This window comes from Pempheris klunzingeri, chromosome 5 (genome assembly GCF_042242105.1).
Source record: "Pempheris klunzingeri isolate RE-2024b chromosome 5, fPemKlu1.hap1, whole genome shotgun sequence".
Taxonomy (NCBI): Eukaryota; Metazoa; Chordata; class Actinopteri; order Acropomatiformes; family Pempheridae; genus Pempheris; species Pempheris klunzingeri.
Window position 1 is genome coordinate 10,354,642 of NC_092016.1, and position 18,079 is coordinate 10,372,720.

Sequence of the window (18,079 nt, forward strand, 5' to 3'; positions counted from 1 at the left end):
CCTCTTTTGTCTCGCCTTCCTCTCTTAAGATTCTCTCGAATCTGTAACATTATTTCTGCTAAAAGTATAGGATAAAGGCTCCTCCCTGAGGGCCTCCCACAGTGTGCTCAGCTTTATAGCAGAATAAATCATAAGTAGAGCCTGTGGAATCATCAGAAAGAGAAGAAAAATCATCTCTTTTATATTTCATTTGCATGCTTCCCTTATCTTTCCTCCAGGCCTTTTGGTTAACGTGACCCACCTCCCATGGCTGTCTCACAATCTATCCTCTCCATGATGACTAATTTAAATGGCTTTGATAATCCGTTTGTACTATGAATTAAATAGCCATTAGAAGAGGGTTCACAGGGAATGAGGTGAATAGAGGATGTGGCCTGAGTCTCCTTTCAATCTTGCCTCTCACTCTGCTTTCACTCGTTTAAAGCAGTTGTTAAAAACAACAGGAGCTCTGCCAAAAGGCTCAATTACTGTCCTATCATTCAAAGTTTATTATCCTTCAAGATAAGATATCACTATTTTGAACAATTATTGACACTGGGCACTGAGTTAAGTCCTTCCAGACACAACAACACCAGGTTGTCATAACATATGGTCCATTGTGTAGACCTGTTTCAGCATTTAAGGGTAGTTTCTCTCACTTTATGTTGACAATATTTTTTCAGTTTTTTATGTAGTATGTGCAAAATATATTATTAAATGTAAAACCCTTATTAAATGTATAACCCTTATTAAAAGTAGAAAATCATAATAATTTTCCACCTCCAATGAAATTCTTTTCATGGATGACTAATAATACCTTTGTGGCAACCTGCAGATAAATCTTCCCACATCTAGGTAATTATTCACACTTATAGTCTTTGACATGGAAAGTATGTTCTGCTATGTCAGCTAATAACATTTTATAAATATGCAAAATATCATTCTTAACTAGATATTCTAATACCTTAAAGACATACTCAATTTTAAGAAATAGCCTATTTTATTCACCCTTTTCGCTGAGGGTTAGATTTGACTTTTGATTCCATTGTAATACGACCAGAGGAGCCAGACTCGCTGTTTCCCCATTTCCAGTGTTTGTGTGAAGCTAAGCTAACCAGCTGTTGGCTTTATCTTCATATTCACTGTACAGAAATGAGGCTGGTGCCAACCTTCTAATTTCTCTATCGCCAAGTAAGAGAATAACCACTTTCCCATAATGTCAAACTATTGGGGCTTAGAGAAAGACATAAACTCACTTTTGTCAAATAGTTCATGGGTTACAATCAGGCCTTTGTACATCTGCCCTCTGAAATCACTATAACCACATCCTGAAGATAGGAGGTAGTCTATATCACTGTGCAGTTAAAACTTCTCTTTTTGTGTTTTGGCAAAAGTCATAAATAATGACACACTCTGGTCATGATATTTCTTTTGAGTCCAGAGTTTGACTCTTGTGGGTGGTATCTTTTGACCAGTGTTTCCCTAAAAGAAAACAAGCAGCAATTTGTACTGGTCCACCATGTGGTGTAGCTTGTCACATCCCTGCTTGGAGATAGGAAAATGCTTTCATTATTAAACAAAGCCCTCCGGCGTCAAACATCTGTATCATTAGCGGTAATTAACAATGCACTTTCCTCCAGGATAAACAGTTTAACAAAGGAACGGAAAGCAGCCGAGTTGAAAGCTCTTGACACAAGGCGAGTGGTCGAGCAGATTTACAGCAACTCATTCTGTAAAGCTCCAACGAGAAAAAACGATGTAGGGGGCTTGCATTTTTATATCAGCAGAATTCCCTGAGTCTACATCTCACGTTAAAATTTCATGTATCTGTCGCTTTCTGAGTGGTATCGAGGAGTCAGAGCAAATTGAACATTCATCCTGAGGGAATATAAATATCACATCAAAGAATCCGATCCTTTTTTATTAAGAATATGTACACTGCCAACTGACAAAGGCATCAATTCTCTCCTGAAGGACACAGGCTCTTGGATTTATGATTTAAAAATGAGCTTTTATATGAAACTAGACAGTCAGGTGTTACCCCCAAACCTACCTGCTGAGTTTTGACATGAAAGGGAAAATAAGAGCCAACGTGTGCTGCTTTGATTTTCCTGGTTACTTCTGTTGCCCTCATTTCTTTCCTCTTTTCATCAAGTCCTTCATCTCATATGGTGTGTAACATGTTTGCCATTTATTCTTTGATTCTGCAACAGATGGATTTTGAAGTGGGGCCTTGATATGACAATCTTTCACTGGTGATACTTTGAGCTCATTGGCTGAGCTGTGAACCACGGCTGACTGTGATCCAAGGTTAAAGCTTCACCTTGTCTCGTCTTTGTACAGAAATAATTACACCAGGGTGCCTCTATACTGCTCATGATTGACCATTCCAATCAATCACCTGGATTATCTTTAGAAGCCGATCGCTACTTCAAATAATGACACTGAGATCCATCTGTAAATTAATGTGTCACATCAGCCAGACATGATGGGACTCATCTTTGCCCTGCTGGACAAATAACTGTCCATTTCTCATCCATCACTCCACTTTCTTTGACACACTTGTTGGCGACATGACCTTTCCAGGCAAAGTAGGTGACCCAACCATAATTACTGGCTTCATTTCAGGTGAATTAATTTCAATAATCTTAAAACAATATCTTAGTATAGATGATATCTTATAACATGATTCTCTTTAATGTCTTATTTATTGATCGTAATGTATGGTAGTTGCTGTGAGCAGAATGCTGGGTTTAACTCCTGTGGAGGCAAGCACCTGGGGGCTAAAATGTCCTGAACTGACGAGACAGGAAACAATTTAATTCATTTTACTTTATTTATGGGTATAAATATTCAATGTACTGATTTTTCAGCAGCAAAAATAAGTTTAAAACAAAACACAGACATATTATCACCTTTTGAGTCGATTTGGAAAACTTGTAAGCAAACAGTTGCCTTTTTACATTTCTATATTCTATTGTGTAAAACGGCTCTGAGAACAGTCAAGTTTCAGGTTGTAAATCCAAATAATGAGATGAAAGATGCTAAAAAGGTCTGTGAAACTGGGGGATTATGTGTGGATTCATCACTATGAGCTACTTATTGTACAATTACTTGGCCATTTGATCCATTTTTGATATGAAATGTTAATCCTAGCAGCTTTAAACAAGCAATAAAACAACTGAAACATATAATTAGCGGTAAAAATTTGCATAGTCTATCAATCAATTGTACATGGTTTTAGCTTACATTGTTTTCTTGTATTGACCTGTCTGCAAGGGTGTTCTACACAACAAGTTCGACAGCTGGCTTGACAAAACCTAAAACACCAATCAGAGATAATGGGTATCACAATGGTGATTATCAGCTTTCTTTCTTAAAACAGGCTTTCCTGGCCAAACTATCATATTTTCCTCAGCTGAGAATCTATGTCTCGTAGAGAACATTGTCAGGAAAGGAATTATTGAAAGGTTGGCACCTTTTACAGCTGGTTAATATCTTAAACTCTAATCTGTTACCGGAGCAGATAAGGGTGCAGCACAAGTCACCATGATGATCTAGCCACGTTAAAAGAGAGCCAAGTTCATGGCATTTAAAATTTTGGCTTTATGCTCAACATACCTCGCTAACCCACAAATCTTTCTTTGTAATGCACCCCCAACCAACTCTAGATGGCAACTTCACTGAAGCTTTGGTTTCAGGGATTATCGGGAAGGGAAAACCTGTGCTGCTGATCTTGTGTGACCATTAGAGGCTGTTAGTGGAGCCAATTTACAGTAAGTTATATTGTATATATAGTATAGAGTAGTTTTATATACAAATTGGCCAATGACCTGATAAGATCCTCTTATATTTCTATCTGTGCAGCTAGTTGGTTTAACAAGAACTGCAACTTGATGCCTGGTGAGAAAAATATCCAAATAACACATAAATGTCAAAGTGTCTCTTTAAGCATGATATCATCTTTTCTCTAAACTAAGGTGTTTATTCATCTATCCTTGGAAATACAAACAGAATACTAACCATTCATAGCAATACGTACTGTTTTGGACACTGATTTTTGGGTATCTTTGTTCATCACTGGAAGCATGGCTGCCACGCATGTCAAAACAGGTTTGCAAACCTCATGGGAGAAACACCTGATTTGTGGTTTATGTTCTCCAATGAAATTATGCATGCAAGTTCTGGCACTTTAAACATGTTTGAGCAATTTTCGTTTTTCTCTGGGACTTGTGTTTACATCCATATCTGGTGACATCTGGAGTGTGATGAAAAAGAAATCCTTTGTTTGTATTGTGAGATATCTCTTCAGAGCATTGGACAGGTGTTTCCAAGGAGCAGGCCTATTTTCCTTATTGGCCACACTGTGCACACACGCACATGTAAGTCCCTGATGGTTGTCCTCAGGCCTGGTGAATCTCACATAGAGCAGACAGTAATGAGAAAAAGGATAACTGTGTTCCATCAACAGCTGAGCCCTGCAGCTCCTGTCAGAATTAAATGCACATATATAGCCGCTGGCCATGCAGTTGCTAAGGAAGTGTTGGTATCCAAGCAGGAGTTGGCAGGGAAACATCCCCAAAGTTGATTCAGGAGCTGCATCCATATTTCATTTATGTATACTAGTTCTCTGAGGGGAAAGAGGAAAATTACCTGAACATCTGTAATGAGCTGCAACGTAAAGTTTAACAGTAGCAGGTCCAAAATAAACTCTGGGAACATCATTATTGGTTTCTGGACACGAAAAGATGTCAGTGGTGGGATGAGAGCAAGAGTTATGGCTCTGAAAACCCCAAGCTCAAACTGTATTAACAGGTCTCCATATTAATCTCGGTCAAGGAGGTCTCAGGCCGGAAGCAAAAAAAAAAAAAATAGTGGCCACCATGTAAATGCTGTTTCCACACCTGGTTACTGCTCTCCAGTTAAAAGCTCTCAGAACCAGACATCCAAGCCCCTGTACATGTGTCACCTGTAAAAAGTTATACAGGAATACTGATGAACATGAAGTCCTCTGACTTTAAGTATTGTGACTTAAAATGTCATTAGTCATGAAACTCATCAAATTTGTAAAGGGATTTGTTGGAGTTTAATGCCGATTTGTTTGCTGAGCAAAAAGGTGTGCCTCAAGGTTTTACTTTAGGACCACTTCAGTTCTCTAGTTTTAGCATATCATCACTCTCTTTTGACAAAGGCTGTGGGAGTAACCTCAAATGTGTTTATCCTAGAATCAGTACAAAAACAGCCAAAGCTGATGTCACGTGACAAAAGAAATGTTGACTGAACTAAGAATTTTAAGTCTATTGAACATGTTTAGCTCATTATGATTTAATACGCTTTCTTTACCGGTGGAATTACAGATCACTTTGCTGATTTGAAACGTTTTGTTCAGTTCAGTACAAAGATCCATAGTCACTGACAATGCAGTTTGCTAATTTTTGTCATTGTAATGTAAACCGCTACTAATATGACATGATTAAGTCAGCCAGTTCTGCTATATGCATTAGTTATTGGCCCAAACCAAATAAACAAACTTACCAAACTCACCTTATTTACTCCACTTCACAACTGAAAGCTGCTGATTCCTCTAGTGAAGATTTGTTGTTGCAGACATCTACTGACCATCTCTGTTTCTCCTTTGTTGTTAAGTCTAACTATCTTACAATGTTTTACAGCGTACTGGGCCACAACGCCTCAATCCACAAATCATAATTCATTTGGATGAATAATCTTTTAAAACCCGCAGTTCCACCTCCCCAGACCAGAAAATGTGTCTGGGCTGGACGAATAACCACAGTTCTTCATACTTGAGCTGCACACATAACCACTGTCCCCTGACAGAAGAAGTCGCTCAGACCTGTTTGAATTAAGCTAAACAGGGATGTCTTGTCAAAACACACGCAGAATGTGAAGCATATCTCCAGTAAATGAATGCACATAAGGAATAAATCTCCAGAGTTAAAAATGCATGTTCCATCTGAGAGAAATGAAATCCCAAAATGAAACGGAGCAAAAGAGGAATTCTGTGTGAAAGACAAATAGATTTCTCCCTCCCAGTGAGTCAGATTTCTGGAGGAGGAGGGGATGCAGCGGTGGCTCCCCTGGCCTACTTTCCTCCATTCACCAGCCAGTTCATCCTCCTGGGAACACTGGAGGTACAGTATATGGAGGGAGTTCAGTCACGCTTGGCCTGTCACTGCAAGACAGCTAAGAAATGGCTGCACTCAAAGAGGTGGATAGGACGTGGGGAGAGTCAGTCAGCACACTTACTGTACATAAAGAGGAAACAAGGGCAAAAATGGTCCAGTCATTCCTTGTTTCCATCTTTACACTCTCCATTTCCTCTCACTCTGCAGTTGCGCTGCCTCATATGTGTTTTCTTGCTGCTTGGCTAAGCTCAGACCAGCAGATGTATCTGTTCTTACTCCTAAAAGAAAAGGTGTATGAAATATCTGGGGAGATTGACATACATCTCTACAGGCTTCCCCTACTTTCCCTCCCACTCTTCCTCACTCGCTCTCTCTCTCTCTTGTGTCCTCAGGCTCCTGTCACTGACTGAGCTACTGCAGGTAGACATCCGTAATTATTAAGGTGGAGGAAACACTCACGATGAATTGCCCACAGGTGTTTGTAATGCAGTGGAATGCACACAGACAAAGAGAAAAAGTAAAACTAAAATATAGCACAGGGCAGTCACAATACGGAAAGCATTAAAGCTTCTTCTAAAAGCTCTCTAATTCCCAATTTCGGATTTTTTTTCTTTACGCCTCTTCCTACATATTCATCCAATTACTCGTTAAAACAGTTTTGAGTGCTTGTTGCTAGGTTACAGACAGGTAACACACACCATAACCAGGAGTTGTTAAGATGAAAGTGTTTCTAAATAAAGATGATTCATTACATTCCAGCTTAAGAGTGAAACTGTCATGTCTATTGTCACCTTCCTCTACCCCCTCACTGTCAGCTTGGCTATGTGACAGACACAGACAGGCTTACTAAGCCAGATGGAGATGCATGAATTCACAGATGATTTCATGTGAAAGCACACTGATTTTGAATGGTGTCTCAGACAAACTCTTGGGGGGAAAAAACGTTTGCCACTTGTCTCATGAGGACGGTTTCTGCTGAAATATCTAGGTTGAGGAGAACTATTTTCCAAAAAGCTTCACCTCGAGACAAATACATGTTGAAGTTAAATTCTGGAACATTAAACTATGACTCAGACAATACAATGGAAAATTAAGGACTGAAAGCCTATTCAGCAGTAGTGTAACTGAATGTGTGCCCGCGCGTGTGTGTGTGTTCCCCTAAAGGGCATCCAGGAGATGAGTCTTGCCAATCTACACCCTGTCTCACAGTTTGATCCTGGTCACGGAGTCATAGACGGGGCAGGAAGCTGTGAGGCATGGCATCTCCCCTGGGCGCTGGCTGATGCCCCCTGACAGATTGAGGCTGCAAGGATGTGTTCGGCGTCTTTCTGTATGTGTCTTAGGGATGTTACATTTATCAGAATAATGGGAGGCAAACCGCACAGTTGAGACAAGACCTCCACCGCTCTGTTTGTTTGTTCAAGCAAATGAAATAGAAAATTTTGAATGAATGAATTATAAAACATCATCAGTGTTTTGTGACTCATCCTCCTACTGTGGTTTCCGCTCTGTTTATTTATTTTTGTTGCCAAATAACTTTTTAATTGCCTTTTTGTTAGTGTGAGCCTAATCCGAACAATTTATGTTCAATCTCTGCTCTAAATTTACATTTGAAAGGAAAAGTTTGACATAAAACTGTAATTAAAAACACGTTATGTGGGTGGTGGTCATGTGGTGGAACTATTTCTTCAGGAACTGCAGCAGGACACAGTGACTTCAAGTCGTGACTGTGAGGTTGCCAGGCAAGGGATGGAGACTCCAGGAATCACTTGTTGGATTTTTCAATTTAAGAGAGAACCAGGCTAGCTGTTTTCACCTGGTTTTGGTCCTGATGCTAAGCTAAGCTAATGGCATTCTGGCTTTTGCTACATGCTTAACACTAGACCTAAAACAAATTTTTACTTTTATTTTGATCATCAATTAATAATTTAAGCTTCTCTTGTGTGAGGATTTGCACTTTTAATATAACGCCTTGGTCTCTGGAAAACTACGACACTATTTTCACTGATTTCTGACATTTTATAGACATTTTATTGTTGCAGCTGTCCATGAGAGTGGAATCAATCCCAGCAAGACAGAAAATAAGCATTTTTCCCAAAATGTCAAACTATTCTTTTACACTCCTCACTATTCATACCTGTTTTCATAGAAATTTAATAGGAAGCTGCACAGTTTCAGTGGAGTTTTTATGCCATTTTAAACCTGGATAACATGGTTCAACATGGGGAGGAAACATTACGTCTTTCTGCTTTAATATTTACATATTCAAAACAACATTTAAAGACAAAGCAATCCATCACCAAATTTCCTAAAAATGCAATACTAAATTACTCCTATGCTGTTGCTGGGGAAATTCCTTAAGACCACATCCCCTGTGTGCACAACAATAAGGCCTACTTTGTGACAGCTTGTGAAGCATGTCCACAGCCTGTTTAATGAGATAGCATGTGGTATGATGCCATGTGTGTGAAATTGCAGCACGGGCTGTATAAATTGAATTAAATGGTTTTGTGTGCGATAAGAATGCGCATGTGAGGAACTAGCATAGTCCGCCTATCAGTGTGAGTGTGTTATGTGATTAACATGGACACAAGAGTAAATTTTATCGCCAGCAGCTTGGATGTAGGAGGAACAAGCTTACTGTACACCAAATACTAGCAGCAATTTAAAAAAGGGGTTTCAAATGATTTTTGCACACATAATGAACACTGTACCATCCAAATTCCCTCAGGTTTAACATCCACATGTCTTCATTGAAAGCTCCCACTGAAATTAATAGTTTGTTCTACTTCAGTGCAGCAGCAAAAACCTTCCATCACCTCATCTAAGTCACCTCAAATGGTATTAATTAGCGATGGATAGTGAATGGCATCCTGGTTTTCTTTTGCAAAATCCTTTCATGAATGAGTTTAAGATCTGAATCACAAATGTTTCCTTGGATTCTAGCAAAGTGACTTAGACCATCACTCAAAGGTCAAAATCTGAGACCGTAAACTGATTTTGGAGCTGTGTATTGACTCGTGTACCACATCCCCAGGGCCACAGATTACTACATTTGTTGATCAATCACTGATTAGCTAAGAAAAACAAATAATCACTGAAGTGATCTGTGTCTGGGCCTGAAGAGCGGACTTCTCCCCAACACCAGTGATCCATGTGAGCGCTCAAAGGCGGGGGGAGGAGTTAGTTAGTGATTCACCTCAGCCTTTCTTTACTCTCTGGGCCCTCTGAAAATACCCAAGGAGCCAAAAAGAAAATACCTCACAGCTGTTCTCTCTGCTGCCAAGCCATTCCTGTGATACTTTTCTTACACAGGCGGAGGCCCTACGTCTGAACTGAGCTCCTGACGAGTCTCTCAATCCAACCTTTCCATAAGCTAATCTCTGCCTTGTTTTAAACTTCACTTTAAACTGCTGGTTGTCATTTACTCTTGACTTGAAAATGCTCTTAAAATGGCAAAAATTCCTAAGGGCCAATAAGAAAGGGATCAAGAGAAAACACAAGGAGACTGGGGGTTGGAAGTATCACGTATGCCACTGGGAATGTCAGTGTCACGACCTTAGAGGAGAAGGCAAAAAGATCTCTGGAGCGCTTATCTTGCTCTCCATCTGTAGTAGATTTTGTGACACGAGGAGCACAGAGGGATAGAAAACACTTCAGGCCCCCTTCTCACCCCCTCCAAACCTGAAACAAAAGCACTCCTCTTGTTTTCTGGCTGTTAGAGAGGCACACAGCATGAATAATTAACAAGGGACAAACAATAACTATCGGCTGCCTATCTGAGAGTTGTCGCAGCTTATCTGTCGCTGGAATCAAAAACAGTGTTGAGCTTGTTTTTCAAGAAAGCAATACTCATTACTCTCATGAAGATAATATTACTTCATCCCTTAGGATACTCTTAAGGAGCAGCAATTTGTTTTAGTCTGTGTTGTAAAACTTCATTAGAATACTTTAATTTCATTACTTTCCCCACAAGTGATGATTGCATCTTGTCTCATCGACTATACAGCTAAGATGTTGACTTCCACCATGTCTGTACGTGCAAAAGATCATCAGGGAAAACATACCAATGTCCTTCACTTCAAAAGAAAAGCCATATCCCCTCTGAGGGTAGCAGCAAACTGTAGAGAAAGATAAGAGACACGTGTGAAAATATTTGAGTTCTGATATCAGTATCTGAGGTAAATCTCATAAAAGTCTTCATGTCCATAATTCCGAAAACAACTTCTTTCTAAATTAAAGCAATAGTTTTTGGGAATAAGCATATTTGTCTTTTCGGCCAGAGATGAGATGAGATGGCCGTTCCCACACTCATATTTATGAAACAGATATCTGTCTGTTAAATATAAGGCTACCGCTGGTTAGCTTATGCTGGCCTTACAACAAACAACTTTTCAAGCAATTTCACTGCCACAAACAAATTTCTAATGTCGCAACAAAATCCTGAGAGTTGGGATACGCTCCCATCATCTCGATCATTAGGTGTAAGGTGATAATAAGGAATAATCTTGCAAATAGTGAGCCTGAAAGATCCCCAGTATTTACAAAATCCTAGTCTGTGACTAAAAATTCTAATCACACATTGTTTTTAGTCCAATAAAAGTCTTTCAAAAGTCTTTTTAAAGTCTTCTAGTGTGTGGAAGGTATTGACTGGAAACAGTTGGAAGCAGCCAACTTGGCCTACCAGCCTCACTAAATGAATTCACAACTTAACAGCTATAGTTTACTACAGGTGGGCCTACTATTTTTAGTTTTGGCTTGGTTTTAGCTTCCTGAAGTCTTGATGTCACCAACCAGAAAAGTTACCTGGCAACCTCACAGGTGACATCAAGACTTCAGGAAGCTACTTCCCCCACCAAGAAATAGTGACTGCAGCTTCTCTTGTGTTTAATGTATGGCTGTACAGGACTGAGCTTCAGCTGGTAGGCAGATTTAGCTGTTGTTGGACAGGACAAAGTTAGCTGCTCGCCCTGTTTCCTAGTCTTTATGTTAGCTTAAAGCCAAAATTAGCAAACTGGCTGCTGTAGTTAACCCTTTAACGCCAAGTGTATCATATTTGATATATGAGTTTTTGATACCTCTACATCATCAGTGTGATATTTTTTGGTTTTTTGTATCTTATCTGTGAATGAACAAACTGTGAGCAATAAATTGCACAAAAATGCCGGATGTAGCAAAAACGATACAAATTAAGACTTTTTAAACGTAATTTTTTTTTTTGTAATTTGTCAGAAGGTTCAACAAACACTCCAGTTTCAAAAAAATCTTTCTGGCAATTATTTCATGGTTCAGGCATTAAATGGTTAAAGAGCAGACCTACCAGTCTTCTCCTAACTCTAAGAAAGAGGGTGAATGGAGATTGTTTTAGTAAAATTGATGTGCTCCTAATCTGAAAAGCGATTTAACGTGTCCCTATAGAAAAGGAGACAAATCAGTGAGAATTAACTTTTTTTTTTTACTTAAATTCAAATGTATAAATCCGTGGGTCAGACTCACTGCTGCTGCAGCTGGTAGAAGCCAGTGTTTCCCAGTCCAGTGCTACATGGGTGACAATGGAGAAGGTGAACCGGAGGCGTGTCTGACGGAGGATGTCTCCGCCCTCCGGAGCACAGCAGCCTGCTGGATGAGCCGCTCAGCTTTCAGTGAGTTCACAAAACTGTTTGCATACCAGTCTCCCCTCAGCACTGCATGCTTGTCCAAACTGGGATCGCAGATCTCGAAGCGCTGGATTTTACTAGTTGGAGGCTGCTTGGCGCAAATCACCCCCGCGGACGTCCCAGCTGACCGACAGCTTTTGTTTAATTTGAACACTTACCTCCAGCTGCCCTCAAATCGGCTGTTAAGTGACATTTTCGCAGGGAAACAGCTTGTCACAGACTGAGGTTTCGGCACTGAGCTGCGCTTTGAGGTAAGAAACGCGTCGCTGCTTTGCAAAAGTGTCTCCAACTTAAATGTTGGGTGAAGAAATGAATGAGCTGAATGATCGCACTCTGATTCGGTTGTTTGTTTATCGTGGCCGCCTTGTTGAACGGGCTCATTATTTACAACAGCGTGTCCAATGGGCGATGCTGCGTGCTGTGTTTGATTCCTGCTTACTTTGTTGCTGCAACTTACATTTTCTCCTCAAATGAGCTGCAGAACTCACAGCAGCCTCATGAAACAGAAATCAAAGAAAAGATAAATCTCATTCTAATTGTTTAAGTCGTTTATTTGGCTGTTCCACCATGTAGATTTGAGTTAACCTCAGATCAGATTGGTGTTTTGTTTTTTTTTCATTTTGGAACAAAACAAGCTCATGCATACACATGAAATACCCTCTGGTGACTAACTGTGCCCTGAATCAGTGTGCGAAATGTGGTTTAACATGCAGTCTGCAGATAGGCTAATAGTAGGTTGCAGTATGAGAAACCTGACATCAGGGGAAATCCTGAGCGATGTGTGTCAGTCTCCAAGCTGGCATCCTTCCCACGGGGGTCCAGCCATAACCGGGGAGCAGGCTGTCTGGAGAGATGTTAGGGGTCACCAGATGGATGTCTCTGACTGCGCTACCTTTGCTGTAGGGCAGGAGTTCACTGTCAGTTTGCATTAATCACACGGATTCATCATCCAAAACCACCTCATCCCTCTCTCCCTGTCTGATCTCCACTGGAGCAAGCATGACGCATTCAAGAGCTTGGAGAAAGAAAACACAGTGCTTCTAAGGGCGCTGTTAACATGCTTTAATGCGATCAGGCCTAGTTTAAAATGAATTCAGGCTGATTTCATCATTTGAGAAAACTTTGGACACCAAGCTCTAAAAATAACAGTGCAGACTCAGAATAAAAAGTTAAGTTTCTACTCACAGGACTCAAATGTTACAGTTAGGGCTGGAAATCAGGTTATAATCAGATTTCGCCTGAGGAAATTTACTCCAAGGGGCCCATTAACAGGCACCAGTGTCCAGGTGAGTGTGCTGTGCTGGATTTTCTTTCCTCAAGTTAAAGTCACAGCCACTCGCTCAGACTTTACGTCTCCCCGAGGCTGGTACAGCATGTCAGGAAAGAGGAGAGAAGAATTATATCAGGCCCCAGCAGCTTGGACAGACTGACAAATCAGCTCCTGTCATGATTAATAAGCTGGGCTACTATACTGCTGCGTCATGTTAAGGCTCCTCTCTTTCTGTCTTTTTGTTCCACCCTCTTTTTCTCCCAAATCTAAATGATGGGGAGTTAACAATGTGCAGACAGAGAAGCACACAAACTGGAAACAGAGGCATGTTTGTTCACTATGTTGCGGGTGAACGTTTGCCTTGTCAAAAAAAAAGAAAAAAAGAAAGGAAAAGAAACAGTAGTATTGATGCTTTTGGAGCAGCTGCCAACACGGATGACTAAACTCCGCCTGCAGCCTTTCTCTCTCTCCTCCACTTGATTCACATGAGTGTTGGGAAATAGTTTTGTTGCTCAGACACACAAGTGGTGTCAGGCAGGATAATGCAAACAGCAGGGTTTGTAAACCTACAGTGTAATTTACACAGGGGATAAAGGTTAACAGCAACAATGCGGAGGATAGCAATTAGGAGTGAGCGCGTTTGAGTGGATTCAAATCTCCTCCGAGCCAAGCTGGTATTTATTCCGCCTACAGACTCGGAGCACCTGGTGTGAGACGTGCCACTGGTGATCAGGAAACTAATTTTAATGGTGCCTCGGATAATATGTTGCTCCTAATCACACATTCACAGTGCCAGCAATGAAACGAACAGCAAAAAAAGAAGAATTGAAAAGGAAGTGTGAGATGGAGGCAGTGTGTATGTATGTGTGTGTGTGTGTGTGTGTTTGTGTGTGTGGTGAGTTCACTGCTCCTCTGCCACCCAGTTCTTGGCAGAGACAGAAAAGTGTGAATTGCAGTGTATGGCAGCTCCTGCTGAGAGGGACAGGGCGACTGACTTGATGCCGCCTGGCCTGGCAGAGCAACGCTCATTAAAAGCCTGAAATTAATCAATCTGCGGTTCCACATGGTTGGGTGCCTCCGATTCCTGTCCCTCCCCTCCTCTCCCTCTAACACTTTCAGTCTTTCTCTCTTTTGGCTGATGTGCCTGTAAATGAGGCTGCTGCCTTTTTGGCCAGTCATTTGATCACTGGCCCTGATTTCACATCCACAATTCAGCTCGCCACAACCTCCTTCCATCTCTTCAATCTGTCCCTCTCTGTGTATCATCTCATCTATTTTTCTTTCTTCCTCTTGTCCCCATCCTTTCTCCTCTTCCCTTTCTTCATTCCGCCCTTATCCAGCCTGCGAAACACGTCTGTATCCATATCGATGGGTTCAGAGCAGCAAGACAGAGGGGAAACGAGGCAGGGTCATCATTCTACACTCGCTTTCCCCTGTATCAGCCCCACTACGGCAGCAGCGGTCTGTAGAGAGCCCGGAACTAAATGGAGTGTCTATTGGCTCAATGAGAAAATTGCTTTTTTCGATTGCTAGAGGACCCTTCATTTAATGTGTGTGATGCAGAGGCCTCAGCCAGTAATGGGTTCAGCATCTTTGTTGTCAGGAGACATGAGAAAATTAAATTTGCTTTTCAGCTGGCAGAAATAATTTACTCTTGAAAAGGTGTATTTTTCATCAGTTGTTTAAAAGCTGTGTAGGTGTGTGTTATTATATATGTCTATGTATGTGAGCGCTCACTGTTCAAACCCTGTGGTTTGATGTTTTAGCTTTAAGTTGTGTCATAATAAACCTCTGCTGCCATATAAAGCAGGCTGGTTTGGTGCCTGCCTAAAGAAGGAGTTTTTGTTGTCCATCAGAGAGTTAAATTGTATCTTCAAAGCAGACTATAGCTGATATAAATACTACTACACCTTGGGACTTTGGTGGGGAAATACACTTGTGTTCTTTGTTTAATGGCTTAATGGCACCTGACTGGAGACTTGAAACCTGACGCTGCAATGGTAACACTTTACTTTAATCCCCTATTTATGGTTCACAGACAGTATACTGTATAAACATAGTAAAATGTTAATGACACATTACGTTGCAGTTATACATCGTAGGACATTCAAGTTTTTATTGGTGTAACTATTCTATTGATAACTTCTTCCATGAAGACATATTTCATTTAATTACAACTGAGTTATATTATATTGTCATTGTTTATCGGTTTACATACCAGCATCTAGTTGTGGATGGGACTACTGTTCACCCCTTGGACCAAGTATAAACCCATCTTTAGATTATCTTTTCATTGTTTTTTGGTCACTCTCTTGCATGAGAAAGTGCCGTATAATACAGTAATATTCACGCGTCCATGCATTCCTTTGGCCCTTGCGTGTCTCCATATGGGCCAGGAAGCAGTGAATGACCTAAGTGTGGGGCAGCTGGCAGCCCCAGAGTTCACCGAGAGCAGGAAGCTGTGGGGCCTCTCTCTGCTGATGCTTCCTTTTTATCAGGAGGAAGCAGGCCGGCTGTTTGTGCTCAACCCAAGAATTCTTTGTGCTTATCTTGCATTCACCCTATTTCCCTCAATAATGGCTGTGCTGAGCAGGTAATGAGGTAAAAGGTATGTATTTGACAAGCTGGGCCCGGCAGATAGCGGGCTCTCCAACAGGCTCACGGCTTGATAGGCGCTTAGTTGAGGGTACACTCAGCCCCGTCTCGGGATGTTCAAATCACATCTATCTCGAAATCCCCCCAGCCATCTTTTGCTCCGCATAATGTTTTTCAGAACTAATAAACCGTGTCACTCAGGTGTCCATTAAAGGCTGCTGGTGAGGACCCGCTGGTCATTACACAGAGCGAGGACACTCAGTAAATCCCTGTGCTTTTGCCAGAAGCTTCCTTCATCACCTCATGCTCTTTTCATCCCCCAGATGTAGTCAAAGCTCACTGAAGGGCTTAGGCTGGCCGAGGAGTCTGGCACTGATAGGTATGCGACACGGGGCTAACGTGTGGGGAGATTACCTGCCCGGTTTTAGAGAGACTGCAGCACCACTCTGATCCACTGAATGATGCTGAAGTTTAAGCACTTTGCAACCTGAGAGAACATTGAACAAACTATAGAGAGCACCACACAGCTTTATGCTTTGTGTGTATAAAATGGAGAGATTTGTTTTCCAGATGAACAACAGTCCTTTACTAACTTCACACAATAGTGCTGGGTTGACTCACATTGGGTTCAGTGTCGGCGCGCTGGGCAGAAGGAAGCTGGGTACTAATCAAGTAGCACCAGGGAGGAAGAGCTCATTTTATGGATGTGCGATTGTTTTCCACACTCACTGCCTAACACTGGAGCTTTTCACTGTAGAATATATTTACGGCCAATTTGAACATGTCACAAATAAAGAACTCTTGTGAGACTTTTTTGCGTGGTTCCTGTGAAGGATTTTGATGAAGGCCATTCAGAGGAATCATTTTTCAACACAAATGAAGGATTGTACATTGTGAATTGTTTGTGATGGAAAATGTGTGGTCGATAAAGACTGTTGTCTGTATTTATGTGAGTGTTGTAAATAAATAAAGCACAAATATGCTTCTCTGTCCTCATGTAAGTAAACAAGCGGAGGTGCCACTCAGAGATATTTTTTTCCCCTTCGTTTTTATAGTTTTCATACAGATTGTGGGCACAATGTTAATGTGTCCAATTTTGTTTCAGTGTTCAAACAGATTTCTCTTGTTTGTTTGACTCACAGCGCAGCCTGTGTTGTTGAGATTTGGGGGGTGTAGTGTTCACATTAGAGCTAAATAGATAAGTCAGTAAACCAGTTAGCCGGCAAAGATGTCACCTTGAGCTTTAGAAAACCGGAATCACCAGTTTCACTATTTCTAACAATTTGTATACCAAACAATTAATTAATTAATAGACAGAAATAATCAGCCGATTCAGCAATAATGAAAATAATTCCAGCCCTCTGCAAACGTCTGTGACCTACATGCACATGTGCATTTGCAGACATATCCATAACATCCGTCTTCACTAAAGAAGAGACACACCCCTGGACAAAAAAAACAAACATTGTACATGTACTTGATAATTGCAGTTCATTTGGGCCACTGTTCTGCTCGTCTTTTGCCATTTTTCAGAGATGGTACTGCCAGCCAAGCTCAGCCCAGATCTGTTTTTACTGCCTCTCCCTGTGACTCATTGGACCTAATGGTTCTCTCGTCTCCTGACTCAGGCATTTTTCTGATGAAATGGGACTCTCTCCCAGCTTCTGGTCTTTCTCTTTTTCTGTTGGCCCAGCCACAACTGTGTCCCAACTCTCTTCTGCTCCAACCCTCTCTCTCTCTTTCTCTATCTCCACGTCCTCCTCCTCCTCCTCGAGTGCTCCCCCTCTTTCCATCCACCATTCTGGTATAAAAGTCCATAGCTTTACGAGAATGCCCTCATTAGTCGTCGGGGGCTTTTTTAATGTGTCCTATTTTAATACACATTCATCTCTGCATTTTTATTTCCTCTGCCTAAAGGGGATCTGAGCCCCTGTAAATATCCTGTTTATTTTTAATCACTGACGATGGGCTACATAGTATAATGTGATATGATAATTGTTACTCGCAAATACAAACACACACTTGCTCTCTCCACAAATTGATGTGGTAATTTTGAGTGCGCAAATTATTGTAGGGATGGACAGTAGGTTGTTAATGATGACCCAGATGATTAGCCCATTATCGTTTTAAACTAATTAAATGCATGTCAGGTGTTGGAGCTGGGTGTTGGCTCATTAACTCACTTTCTCTTGGTTAGATTATGATAGTTGTGATGTGAAGATGGTGCAGTTACATCATATTTATGGACGGGGGAGGACTGTTAGTTGGTATACATGACGTAGTCTTGTTTGCTGTCTCTGCTTTTCCAGTGTGGCTGAATTATAGAGTACCTCTAAGAGATTTATTTTGAGCATGATTTGGGTTTGCATCCCAGTCTGCTAATAACACTTTGCCGTTCCAGTCAGTGATAACCGTGCAAACCTCAAATACAC

At 41.1% G+C, this 18,079-nt stretch overlaps 1 protein-coding gene across 1 annotated transcript in view; it reads left to right on the forward strand.

Annotated features, from left to right (window-relative positions):
- The first annotated feature begins 11,796 nt into the window (after nt 1-11,796).
- The window catches only part of tspan18b (tetraspanin 18b), a 32,663-nt gene continuing 26,380 nt past the window's right edge, over nt 11,797-18,079 (forward strand). Inside the window, exon 1 of the mRNA XM_070830925.1 lies at nt 11,797-12,033. The gene's annotated coding sequence lies outside the window, so the exon portion shown is untranslated. The remainder of the gene's footprint in view (nt 12,034-18,079) is intronic.